The sequence below is a fragment of the Oncorhynchus mykiss genome, chromosome 17 (genome assembly GCF_013265735.2).
Source record: "Oncorhynchus mykiss isolate Arlee chromosome 17, USDA_OmykA_1.1, whole genome shotgun sequence".
NCBI lineage: Eukaryota > Metazoa > Chordata > Actinopteri > Salmoniformes > Salmonidae > Oncorhynchus > Oncorhynchus mykiss.
The window spans coordinates 50,614,960-50,629,381 of record NC_048581.1 but is presented as its reverse complement, the minus strand read 5'-3'; the positions used below and the strand labels follow the sequence as shown (position 1 = coordinate 50,629,381).

Sequence of the window (14,422 nt, the reverse complement as noted above, 5' to 3'; positions counted from 1 at the left end):
GAAAAGCAAAGGACCCTAAAATCAACACAGTGAAAGCACTGACACACATGCGTTGGTGACACACTACGCTACGTGGTACGTGCTCATCGGATGGTGTGATGTCAAACCATGACAGATGTATGACAGAGGGTTGTCGCTAGTTACCACAAGCACAAAGTCAACATTGGCTATTATCGTTGAACATCATGAAAACAAAAATGTGCTTTTTGTTAAAGTTAGGTTTAGGCATCAGGTTAGCAGTGTGGTTACGGTTAGGTTTAAAATCAGATTTTAAGAAGAGAAATTGTAGGAATAGGCGGGGTTTAGCAATAAGTATGACCTTGTGGCTGTGGTAACTAGTGACGACCGTATGAGTTTGACAGATTGTGGAGCGGAGCTGACTGAGGTGAAAACCCAAAAAACTTTGGGAATAACAAGCCCTTCTCTATTCGACCAACATACACGAGTAATCTTCAGGATATGCAACTAATGAACAAAAAGACGACAAAGCTAGTAACATTTTAATTTGACAAAGTCCCACCGAGTTTGTCAAGTAGAAGAAACAATGTTCCCGTGTTTTCGACGTTAATGAACGTGGAATAGAGCAGGCAAGGAACACCTCATCAGGCGAAAGTCGGACTGTCCAGGATCCAACTAGCTCAGCTACCTAGCTACTGCTTGGATCAGTTGTCTGCATGCAGCAAAGGTAAAATTATATAAACTTGACTTTAACCAACGTTAGCATATCGGAAAGCTTACCAGAACTGTGCTGAGCCTCAAGCATAGCTCGCTACTGTAGCTAGCCAGCTAACGTTAGCATTAGCTCGTTAGCTAGCTATCCCAAATCAGAGCCCATTCAAGCAGACATAGGAATTGGTTTGGCTAGCCAGTTTAGATAGCTAGCTCCAACCAGTTCACAATACATATGTGTTTGCTAGCTAGCTAATTAACTTTAGAGTTAGATAGACAAACAGTTTGGCTAGCTTGCTAATGTCTCGGCATGGGACAAATAATTTGTTTTTGTGTTATGGATAGATTAAGTATCACGTGAGGGATTAGAACCAGATGACAAGCTATTTTAGCTAGCCAGTTAGCTAACTGCTAGTTATCAAACACCAATCGGTTTAGTTTGCTGACAAACTACGTTGGGTCACCCACTTGAATAACTATTTCAACACACACAAAGTTGTCTAACGTTAACTATGTGAGGCTAGTACAGCACCAGGCGATAACATGGCTAGTTTTGGATTTTACAAGATGACTAACGTTACCTACCAAGATACTAAGCATGCTAGCCAGCTCCACCACACTAGTCTAGTTTTCATACGGTCCGTGCTATCTGGGACGGTTGGAACGTCCATACCCAGTGGTGGAAAAAGTACCCAATTGTCATTTTTGAGTAAAAATATAGATGGCTTAATAGAAAATGACCTAAGTGAAAGTCACCCAGTAAAATTAAAGTATTTGGTTTTCAATATAATGTTACTTTTGAATCATTTCAGATTCCTCATATTAAGCAAACCAAACGGCAAAATGTCCAGGGGCACACTCCAACATTTAGACATAATTTACAAACGAATCATGTTTGTTTAATGAGCCTGCTAGATCAGTGTGTGAATTGGACCATTAACCCTGTCAAAATCTAACGAGTACTTTTGGGTGTCAGGGAAATGTATAGAGTAAAAAGTACAATATTTTCTTTAGGACTGTAGTAAATTCAAAAGTAGTCAAATACACCAAAAAACTACTTAAATAGTATTTTAAGGTATTTTTACTCAAGTACTTTACACCACTGTCCATACCACCGTAGGAACGTGGGATTCTTGATAGCAGTGACCTTTTTCACACGGTAACTAACTGAAGTTCCTATTTCATCACAATGTCATTGCTTTGGTGACAGAATATGTATGACCTGAGGAAGAGATGATATAACTAGATACGATAACCTCAAGGCTAAACAGTAGAAAGCTATTTTTATGACAATGTTATTACACAATCTGCTTCCCTTTTCAATAATCATGATTCTTGAAATAATGAAATGTGCTAAAGTTATTGTTAAATATGACAAGCTGTAGCTAGCTATATGTACTGTATTTGCTATAGTTATGCAAAAACAGTTGTAGACCACAATATTGATTTTCGTTCTTTTTTTTTCTCTCCCTAGAATCCTATCTAAATTCACAATTTATCAGCGCTAACTGTTTGTTCAGTGTCTTATCTAATTCAGTTGGGATAGAGATTCCACCATTGAGTCAGTCAGTCATTCATTCAGTCTGCAGGCTGACTAGGGGTTCTGTGTCATCATATCATTGGAATATACCACTTGGAGAGGGACACGTCTCTCAAATTGACACTTGCTCCCACCATGTCTCAACTTCACAAACAGAAAATGAAACAGTACACCTAAAGGTTGAACTTTAAGTGAACCCTTGTCGTTTTAGCTGTTGATGAGGTTTTGAGTTGGTCTAGTTGTGGTTTGTTTGTCTATCGAGTAGTGTCAGTGGAAACGTCTGCATAACGGCTGTGGTAGAGGGACACGTTCATATCCCCGAGCTGACAAGGTACAAATCTGTCGTTCTGCTCCTGAACAGGCAGTTAAACCACTGTTCCTAGGCCGTCATTGAAAATAATAATTTTTTCTTAACTGACTTGCCTAGTTAAATAAAGGTAAAAAAATAACGGCTGTGGTAGTGTTTGTTTCTCCTAAACTATTGTTCCACAAGCAGATACCAGAGAGAAGCAGCCCACACTGGGCCGAAAGGCACTCTGAATAACGAGCAGACATGATGCTGTTATGTTCTCATCAGCTATCTTGTGTGTGTGTGTGTGTCATATTTTACTCCTCTTTTTGAGACCTCACTTTTTCTCATACACTCCCTCAGTCTTTCTTTCCTTGCTATTTCATCTCCTTTAAATACCTCTTCAACTCCCACAAACTCTCCAACTCTTATTCATTAAATCTCTATTTCTCTCTCGGTCTTCTCTCCCTTTTCCTCTTTTACCCCTGCTCCCCCCTTTGGTTTTGTTATGGCAGGGGGTAACACTGTCTGTCTGGTGGAGAATTGAGTTTCTGTTCTTCCTTGTACTCCGTGCCCTCATGCTTGCGCTGTCTCCCTCTCAGCTCTCCTGGGGGTGTGCTGTTACTTACACACACACACTTAATACACTTACACACACACACCTGGCTGCGGGGGTCTTTTTAGACTAGCTGGGAGGCAGGCCTAAATTTTGCCACTCAACACATTAACGGTTGCAAACGCCACAATGCATGGTGCTGTGTTATAATTAAGCAATAAGGCACGGGGGGGGGGGGGGGGGGGGGGGGTGGTATATGGCCAACATACCACGGCTCAGGGCTGTTCTTATGCGCGACGCACTGCAGAGTGCCTGGACACAGCCCTGAGCCGTGGTATATTGGCCTTTTACCACAACCCCCGAGGTGAGGTGCCTTATTACTTTTATAAACTGGTTACCAATGTAATTGGAGCAGTAAAAATACATATTTTGTCATACGGTCTGATATACCACAGCTGTCAGCCAATCAGCATTCAGGTCACTTATAAACTGAGTGGTTCGAGCCCTGAATGCTGATTGACCAAAAGCCGTGGTGTATCAGACCGTATACAACAGGTATGACAAAACATGCGTTTTTACTGCTCTAATTATGTTGGTAACCATCAATTCATGTGCCAATACAACAGGTGGAGACCGTACAGTGAAATGCTTACTTACAAGCCATGAACCAACAATGCTTTCAAAAAAGTGTTCATTAAAAAAATTGAACAGCAGCAGTAAAATAACAATAGTGAGGTTATATACAGGGGGTACCGGTACAGAGTCAATGTGCGGGGACACCGGTTAGTCGAGGTAATATGTACATGTAGGTAGAGGTAAAGTGACTATGCATGGATAATAAACTGAGAGTAAAAGAGGGTCTGGGAAGCCCTTTGATTAGCTGTTCAGGAGTCTTATGGCTTAGGGGTAGAAGCTGTTAAGAAGCCTTTTGGACCTAGACTTGGCGCTCTGGTACCGCTTGCCGTGCTGTAGCAGAGAGAACAGTCCATGACTAGGGTGTCTGGAGTATTTGACAATTTGTAGGGCCTTCTTCTGACACCACCTGGTATAGAGGTCCTGGATGGCAGGAAGCTTGGCCCTAGTGATGTACTGGGTCGTTTGCACTACCCAGAGGGTAGTGCCTTGCGGTCGGAGGCCGAGCAGTTGCCATACCAGGCAGTGGTGCAACCAGTCATGTTGCTCTCGATGGTGCAGCTGTAGAACCTTTTTGAGGATCTGGAGTACCCATGCCAAATCTTTTCAGTCTCCTGAGGGAGAATAGGCTTTGTTGTGCCCTCGTCACGACTGTCTTTGTGTGTTTGGACCATGATAGTTTGTTGATGTGGACACCAAGGAACTTGAAGCTCTCAACCTGCTCCACTGCAGCCCCGTTGATGAGAATGAGGGCGTGCTCGGTCCTCCTTTTCCTATTGTCCAAAATCATCTCCTTTTGTCTTGATCATGTTGAGGGAGAGGTTGTTGTCCTGGCACCACACGGCCAGGTCTCTGTCCTCGTCCCTATTGGCTGTCTCATCGTTGTTGGTGATCAGGCCTAACACTTGTGTCATCGGCAAACTTGATGATGGTGTTGGAGTCATGCCTGGCCATGCAGTCATGAGTGAACAGGGAGTACAGAAGGGGACTGAGCACATTGTAATGACAATTACAACAATACTGAATGAACACTTATTTTAACTTAATATAATACATCAATAAATTAAATTTAGCCTCAAGTAAATAATGAAACATGTTAAATTTGGTTTAAATAATACAAAAACAAAGTGTTGGAGAAGAAAGTAAAAGTGCAATAAGTAAGAAAGCTAACGTTTCAGTTCCTTGCTCAGAACAAGAATTATAGGACTATTTCCCTCTATACCATTTGTATTTCATTAACCTTTGACTATTGGATGTTCTTATAGTCACTTTAGTATTGCCAGTGTAACAGTAAAGCTTCCGTCTCTCTCTTCGCTCCTCCCTTGGCTCGAACCAGCAACACAACGACAACAGCCACCATCGAAGCAGCGTTACCCATGCAGAGCAAGGGGAACAACTACTAGAAAGCTCAGAGCGAGTGACATTTGAAACTCTATTAGCGCGCGCTAACTAGCTAGCCATTTCACTTCGGTTACACCAGCCTCATCTCGGGAGTTGATAGGCTTGAAGTCATAAACAGCGCAATGCTTGACGCACAACGAAGAGCTGCTGGCAAAACGCACGAAAGTGCTGTTTGAATTAATGTTTACGCGCCTGCTTCTGCCTACCACAGCTAAATCAGATACTTAGATACTTGTATGCTCAGTCAGATTATATGCAACGCAGGACACGCTAGATAATATCTAGTAATATCATCAACCATGTGTAGTTAACTAGTGATTATGATTGATTGTTTTTTATAAGATAAGGATTTAACGGGTCTGTGAGTAGTACTCTCTCCAGAAAGTGTGTTGATCTATCCAATTAGATGCGTAATTGCATCACTCAATTTATTGTGGGTTTAGTGGTCGTGAAGAAAAGTAAGCTACCATCTGGGTGCATCTCGGTGATAAGGGTCCCTTTACTTATTAGTTAATCGGACTGTAGAGGTTAGTATTGCTATAAGCATCTAGTCAGGCTTTTCGTGGAAGCAGGATACTATGCTAGAGTTGTTGACTTGGTGTCATGTCTGTTTTTTTTTCTATAAGCAAAAGTTATCCTCAGCCTGTCATTTGGTCATGTCTTTGGCATTTGAGTAGTCATTGTTAATATTTCATATTCATTGCTCATTGGGGAGTGCAGTTTAGTTGCAGTGGCACCACACACACACTGACTAGAGCTGTGAGGACACATTGTGTGGTTTCACACCTCATCATTCTGACTAGGCAGTAACCACTGTGTGAAAGTACATGGACTTGTGGGTTGGCTTGGGCATGTCTGCTGATGTTGACTTATTCATGCTGCAGTGGGAGGTGCAGCAGGCACTTGCAGTGTTTTCCCTATATTAATTTAGTAGCGATGGGCCGCTGCTGCTAAAATGTGGCCATCACTCCCAAAAATTTGATGTAAAAAAAAAAAAAAAAATACACTAAACAAAAATATAAACTCAACAAGTAAAGTCTTGGTCCAATGTTTCATGGTGTCCTGTGGGCACCGGTTTGCTGATGTCATTGTTAACTAAATGCCCCATGGTGGTGTTAGGGTTATGGGCAAGCATAAGCTACAGACAATGAATACAATTGCATTTTAACAATGACACTTTGAATCCTGAGGCCCATTGTCGTGCCATTCATCGTCCACCATCACCTCATGTTTCAGCATGATAATGCACAGCCCCATGTCGCAAGGATCTGTGCACAATTCCTGGATGCTGAACATGTCTCTGTTCTTCAATCAATCAAATTTATTTATATAGCCCTTCGTACACCAGCTGATATCTCAAAGTGCTGTACAGAAACTCAGCCAAAAACCCCAAACAGCAAGCAATGCAGGTGTAGAAGCACGGTGGCTAGGAAAAACTCCCTAGAAAGGCCAGAACCTAGGAAGAAACCTAGAGAGGAACCAGGCTATGAAGGAAGTTGGTGGTATTTTGGCGAGCCAATGTTAACTAGCATTAGCGCAATGACTGGAAGTGTATGGGTATCTGCTAGCATATCCCTTTAAGTAATTAAACTCTTAACTCCGTTACCAAATTGGTAACAGGGTTTCCGAATAAATTCTGTAACGGAATTACTGCAATTGATTTGGCTACAATTGGATATCATAATAGTCACAAACCACAGTCTGTGTCAAACTAAGCATGTTACTGTGTTGACAATCATTGATCAACAAGTCATTTTGCATGTCGAACAACCCAGGCAATATCAGTAGCCTATTCAAACTGTGCGCTGCTTCGCACGTAGGCTGCGCATCACCTTCAGCGTTCAAGTGTTTGTAAAATGGCTTGCACAATATTAGGCTTTGTTAGTTGAGTGACAACCAATGTAAGTTGCTAGGTTATTATCAAATGCGTTGTTGAAATTTGTGTTTACTGGAATAAAGTAGCCTAACCAACCGCCTGAGACGGGACTCGCATCTGGCTATATAGCCTACCTGCTGATCGGGGCTTAGCCTACATTACATTTTATTTCGATCAGGTTCATCAGCAATAGTTTAGGTTGTTTTGCTTTAAACAGTGTATATGGTAATTTTTTAGATGTACAGGGGAAAGTTGATAATTTCATAATGAGGACAACAATTGCTTCTACCGCACTGCACGGTCAAAGCGGGAGAAAAATAACCTTCCAAATAGTCTAAACCAGGGGTGTCAAACTCATTTTGCCCCGGAGGCCGCATTCGGATTTCAACGATATCCAGAGGGCCCCGCTGAAAATGTATATATTCTTGCTGTCAAAATTAGCAAGAAATAGTCCTCTATCCATTGTTTTTGGAATTTGACAGTCTAGTGATTGTTAGCGACCTGGACAGTCAAGAAACTGTCTGAATATACGTCCATTATCATTTCTACACAGTTTTGATTTGGTTTTAGTCATTTTAAAGTAGATTGAGTTTGTATTTTTATTGGGTTTTTCATGCTCAACGGTTTCCCGTTTGTATCAAGAATGGTCCACCACCCAAAGGACATGCAGCCAACTTGACACAACTGTGGGAAGCCAACATGGGCCAGCATCCCTGTGGAACGCTTTCAACACCTTGTAGAGTCTGTGAAATAAGTAACGTAGAGATGCGGTCTTCAGGCCAGATATTCAGGAGGCAGAATGTTCAGGTGCATAAGTGTTGATATTTATATTCACTCTCATTGACTTTTTACACATTGTGACGTTAGCCTTAACTAGTTTTTTCTCCTCATCAATCTACACACAATACCTCATAATGACGAAGCAAAAACAGGTTTTTAGGATGGAAAGAAATGCATTTAAAAAAATAAATAAATGAAATAACATTTCCGTAAGTATTCAGACCCTTTGCTCAATACTTTGTTGAAGCAGCTTTGGCAGTGATTACAGCCTCAGTTCTTGGGTATGATGATACAAGCTTGGCACACCTGTATTTGGGAAGTTTCCAATTCTCTGCAGATCCTCTCAAGCTCTGTCAGGTTGGATGGGGAGCGTTGCAGCACAGCTATTTTCAGATCTCTCCAGATATGTTTGATCAGGTTGAAGTCCAGGCTCTGGCTGGGCCAATCAAGGACATTCAGAGACTTGTCCCAAAGCCACTCCTCCTTTGTCTTGACTGTGTGCTTAGGGTCATTGTCTTCTTGGAAGGTGAACCTTGGCTACGGTCTGAGGTCCTGAGCACTCTGGAGCAGGTTTTCATTAAGGATCTCTCTGTACTTTACTCCGTTCATCTTTCCCTCAATCCTGAGTAGTCTCCCAGTCCCTGCCACTGAAAAACATCCCCACAGCATGATGGTGCCAGGTTTCCTCCAGATGTGGCACTTGGCATTCAGGCAAACAAGTTCAAGCTTGGTTTCATCAGACCAGAGAATCTTGTTTCTCATGGTCTTGTTTCTCATGTCATGTGCCTTTTACTGAGGAGTAGCTTCCATCTGGCCACTCTACCATAAAAGCCTGATTGGTGGAGTGCTGCAGAGATGGTTGTCCTTCTGGAAGGTTCTCTCATCTCCACAGAAGAACTCTGGAGCTCTGTCGAAGTGACCACCAGGTTGTTGGTCACCTCTCTGACCGAGATCTCTTTTCCCCAGATTGCTCAGTTTGGCCGGGCATCCAGCTCTAGGAAGAGTCTTGGTGGTTCCAAATTTCTTCAATTTAAGAATGATGGAGGCCACTGTATTCTTGGGCATCTTCAATGATGCAGAAATGTTTTGGTACCCTTCCTCAGATCTGTGCCTCGACACAATCCTGTCTTGGAGCTCTACGGCCAATTCCTTCGACCTCATGACTTGGTTTTGGCTCTGACATGCACTGTGAACTGTGGGACCTTATATAGACAGTTGAGTGTGCATTTCCAAATCGGGTCCAATCAATTGAATTTGCCACACGTGGACTCAATTCAGAAACATCTCAAGGATGATCAATGGAAACAGGATGCACCTGAGCTCAATTTCGAGTCTCATAGCAAATGCAAATAGCAAATGCAAATAGCAAATGGTATTACGGTATTTCTGTTTTATTTTTAAATATGAAAACATTTCTATAACCCTGCTTTCGCTTTGTCATTATGGGCTATTGTGTGTGGATTGATGAGGAAAAAATATAAATACAACTGTATTACAATAAGGCTGTAACGTAACAAAATGTGGAAAAAGTCAAGGGATCTTAATACTTTCTGAATGCACTGTATATACACAGGACTCTACAGTGTGACAATTTTACTTGCATATGCACATAACTTGTTTTCTGTGTGACCTGGAATTTTAATTTAAGTTCACTAGTGTGCCTAAAAAAAATGAAGGATTCTAGCTTTAGAAATTGTGCTCCTAAATTTCATTGTGAAATTTCAACTTCAGTTCACAATTGGGAGACAAAAAGCAAACATTGCCCTCCTTATCTGATAGTGGGGTGTTAGATACCCAGTTTCCGTTATGGCTCGGTTCCGGTGCCTATATATATATTTTTTTTTTCTCACTCACTCACTGGCCTGTTAATGAAGTACACCATCCCATTCATGAAAATGGATCACGTGGCAATGGTATACTATATAAAGTAGGCAGACTGGCATCGAGGCACTCAGTTACTGTTCGATTGAAGGGCAAAACGAGGGACCTAAGTGACTTTGAGCATGGTATGATTGTCGGTGACCGGTGCTCCGGATTCAGTATCTCAGAAACAGCCGCCCTCCTGGGCTTTTCACACGCAACCGTGTCTAGAGTTTACAGAGAATGGTGCGACAAACAAAAAGCATCCAGTTAGCGGCAGTCCTGTGGGCGAAAACAGCTAGTTTATGAGAGGTTGAATGGTGCAAGCTAACATGCGGGCCGCAAACAGACAAATGACGGCGCAGTACAACAGTGGTGTGCAGAACGGCATCTCGGAATGCACAACTCTTCGATCCTTGTCACGGATGGGCTATTGCAGCAGAGGGTTCCACTCCTCTCAGCTAAAGCGAGAAGAAGCAGCTCCAGTGGGCACGCGATCACCAACACTGGACAATTGAGGAGTGGAAAAAAACTGTCTTTAGCATGACAATGAGGTCCGTTTACTTGAGTGTCCTGTGCAGTCCCCAGACCTCTACCCAGTAGAGCATCTTTGGGATGAGATGGAAGGGCTGTTCGCAGCATCACACTACCACCGTCCAGTCTGCAGCAACTGTGTGACACTATTGCGTCAACATGGACCAACTTCCCTGTGGAATGTTTCCAACACCTCCAACACCCTGTTCAGAAGGCAAAGGGGCTAGTTGAGAACAAGTTCTCATTTGCAACTGTGACCTGGCCAAGATAAAGCATAGCAATTTGACACATACAACAACACAGAGTTACACATGGAATAAACAAAACATATAGTCAATAATACAGCAGAACAAAAGAAAACAAAAAGTCTATGTACAGTGAGTGCAAATGAGGTAAGATAAGGGAGTTAAGGCAATAAATAGGCCATGGTGGCAAAGTAATTACAATATAGCAATTTAAACACTGGAAAGGTAGATGTGCAGAAGATGAATGTGCAAGTAGAGGTACTGGGGTGCAAAGGGGCAAGATAAATAAATACTGTATAGGGATGAGGTAGGTAGATAGCCCATCTGTAAACAGCCCATCTACAGTGCCTTGCGAAAGTATTCGGCCCCCTTGAACTTTGCGACCTTTTGCCACATTTCAGGCTTCAAACATAAAGATATAAAACTGTATTTTTTTGTGAAGAATCAACAACAAGTGGGACACAATCATGAAGTGGAACGACATTTATTGGATATTAACTTTTTTAACAAATCAAAAACTGAAAAATTGGGCGTGCAAAATTATTCAGCCCCTTTCAGTGCAGCAAACTCTCTCCAGAAGTTCAGTGAGGATCTCTGAATGATCCAATGTTGACCTAAATGACTAATGATGATAAATACAATCTACCTGTGTGTAATCAAGTCTCCGTATAAATGCACCTGCACTGTGATAGTCTCAGAGGTCCGTTAAAAGCGCAGAGAGCATCATGAAGAACAAGGAACACACCAGGCAGGTCCGAGATACTGTTGTGAAGAAGTTTAAAGCCGGATTTGGATACAAAAAGATTTCCCAAGCTTTAAACATCCCAAGGAGCACTGTGCAAGCGATAATATTGAAATGGAAGGAGTATCAGACCACTGCAAATCTACCAAGACCTGGCTGTCCCTCTAAACTTTCAGCTCATACAAGGAGAAGACTGATCAGAGATGCAGCCAAGAGGCCCATGATCACTCTGGATGAACTGCAGAGATCTACAGCTGAGGTGGGAGACTCTGTCCATAGGACAACAATCAGTCGTATATTGCACAAATCTGGCCTTTATGGAAGAGTGGCAAGAAGAAAGCCATTTCTTAAAGATATCCATAAAAAGTGTAGTTTAAAGTTTGCCACAAGCCACCTGGGAGACACACCAAACATGTGGAAGAAGGTGCTCTGGTCAGATGAAACCAAAATTGAACTTTTTGGCAACAATGCAAAACGTTATGTTTGGCGTAAAAGCAACACAGCTGAACACACCATCCCCACTGTCAAACATGGTGGTGGCAGCATCATGGTTTGGGCCTGCTTTTCTTCAGCAGGGACAGGGAAGATGGTTAAAATTGATGGGAAGATGGATGGAGCCAAATACAGGACCATTCTGGAAAACCTGATGGAGTCTGCAAAAGACCTGAGACTGGGACGGAGATTTGTCTTCCAACAAGACAATGATCCAAAACATAAAGCAAAATCTACAATGGAATGGTTCAAAAATAAACATATCCAGGTGTTAGAATGGCCAAGTCAAAGTCCAGACCTGAATCCAATCGAGAATCTGTGGAAAGAACTGAAAACTGCTGTTCACAAATGCTCTCCATCCAACCTCACTGAGCTCGTGCTGTTTTGCAAGGAGGAATGGGAAAAAATTTCAGTCTCTCGATGTGCAAAACTGATAGACATACCCCAAGCGACTTACAGCTGTAATCGCAGCAAAAGGTGGCACTACAAAGTATTAACTTAAGGGGGCTGAATAATTTTGCACGCCCAATTTTTCAGTTTTTGATATGTTAAAAAAGTTTGAAATATCCAATAAATGCTGTTTCACTTCATGATTGTGTCCCACTTGTTGATTCTTCACAAAAAAATACAGTTTTATATCTTTATGTTTGAAGCCTGAAATGTGGCAAAAGGTCGCAAAGTTCAAGGGGGCCGAATACTTTCACAATGCACTGTAAGTTTTTATTTTAAGTCACAAAATTACCACCAACTGGTCCCAATCATCATCATCATAAAGGGAACAATTACACTTAAACAAATACCGAACGCAAGGATGGTGTAATGTTCGGAGATAGACATCTTTCAAATTATTTGCCACGGATTTAAATCGCTTCGCATGTCATTGTTAACTGTTGGAAAAATGGCAGGGCAGCGACAGCAGCGAAGTGAAATTCTAACTTTGCTAGCTGGAATTGAGCTACAGTGGCAGTACAGGTGCAATGCTGAAAGTAAGCCACCATAACATCCAACCCGCTGCTGGCAGCAGTGCGATAAGGTACAGTTGATATGCAGCCATTATCAATGGTAGAGGATGTTGGCTTCAATGTTGCCCCCTAATGACACGTCTTGGAACAGACTACAAGATGCCGTGTCGAAAATAAACGTGACTGTCTGAATGGAGAAATTGTACTTTGATTTCTCTGCAAGTACAAAGCTTGATCTCTCACACCGTAAGAACATATTATTGGATGTCTATGAACACGCTGTCATATATCACTGCAATGAGCCATCACATTGATGAGAAATGAGAACATGGAGGAGAGGCACACAGCATATAAATCGTTGCTGAGTGGGTGGGGGCGGTAGCAGTAAGGTGAGCGCTATCTGGTAGGGTTTCGACTAGATAAGTATGACATAAAATCGATCAGAATGCCGGAATCATGTCGGAAAATGTTTTTCCGGAGTGTGATGTAATATGGAGGACTCAGTAACACAGCCTTTTCCCTATAATGTAAACTCTAACGCAAATTACTTTACACCTATAACTTAAATTTCCACTAAATCGTTTGCACTCATGACTACTGGTTTTAATTTAATTTTCAGCCGACTTACAAGCAATTACTTTGTTTTTATTGTTACAAATCAACTTGCAAGATTGCTAAATCTATATAGCCTGCTAACGTTAGCCCTACCAGTAACCTATTTTGCATTAAGTAAATATAATATCAGTAAATGTTCAAACACTGAAGCCTTATTAGAATCCGCCCCCAAAAATGTATTTTGTTTAAAGTAATAACTACTGATTCCATGCTATTTGTAAAAACAGCTGCGAGATACCTTCCTTTTCTCTGCAACTAAAAAAGTATTACTTCTATTTTTAGCTGATATGGGACTGGGTACATTGAAGCAACATACAACATTATCTCAATTTGATATGTTACACCGGCAAGTATAATAATAATATTTGCCAGGGCATATTAATTATAAATCCTATTATTACACATGGCGATGTAGGAAGCTTAAAGGTTAGCTAGCTTGCAGTGTTTAGCCAACTTGCTAGCAAGGGGAGACTCTTATTTTGCATTCACATCAAATGAGAAGACCACAAGAGAACTTCTGTCACCCCCTTGTGAATTTTGTTATTTGCGAGTCTGGATCAGTGAGGTATCATGTTACCGTTTTAGAGGAAAGTCCATCAGCTCACGCACGTGCATAGATCTACGCACGCTAAGTGTGTGTAAACTTAAAGCAGGATATAATGTCAGTGCTAGGGTCTGTCCGCATTGCTTCCAACTCTTTTGTTTTCAATACTTTACAATTGTGGCTTTGGGCTATATTTTTTCTTCCAATGTCATGTGTGGAGTAATATTTAGGCTACACAATGTTTTCATTGTTTAGAAAACCAGGAGCTAGGCTGTGTGTTGCTGCCGAAGCATAGCATAAGGCCTAGTTGAAGTTGATGGGCTAGTATTTTGTATTTTGCAAGGATGTTGCACACATTTCTAGAACTTCAGTGTTTTGGGAGTACGAAGATGTATCTGTCTATATGGACACTAAGCCTGGTTGATTCTTTCTTTCTTTCTTAAGCAACACACCAAAAAAAAAAACAGTATCGGCTGCCTTCAGATGACTTAAGCTTAAGTTTCCTCTCCGGTGACTTTTCCCAAAGAAATCAAGAGCATTTAGACTTGTCCCCCACCCACAACCTGTCAAACTAGTTTTCAGATTTCACTAGTATAAACATTTTTGAAAGTGATAATTTTGTCTCTTATGACAGAGTATCAATGTAAACCAGTCCATTCATACTTTGTATAACATAAACCCATA

General features: G+C 41.6%; 1 protein-coding gene across 2 annotated transcripts in view; it reads left to right on the top strand.

Annotated features, from left to right (window-relative positions):
• The first annotated feature begins 327 nt into the window (after window positions 1-327).
• Window positions 328-14,422, top strand: part of LOC110494977 (peroxisome proliferator-activated receptor delta) — a 38,608-nt gene continuing 24,513 nt past the window's right edge. For both annotated transcript variants that reach the window (XM_036948207.1, XM_036948206.1), the window contains exon 1: window positions 328-685. The gene's annotated coding sequence lies outside the window, so the exon portion shown is untranslated. The remainder of the gene's footprint in view (window positions 686-14,422) is intronic.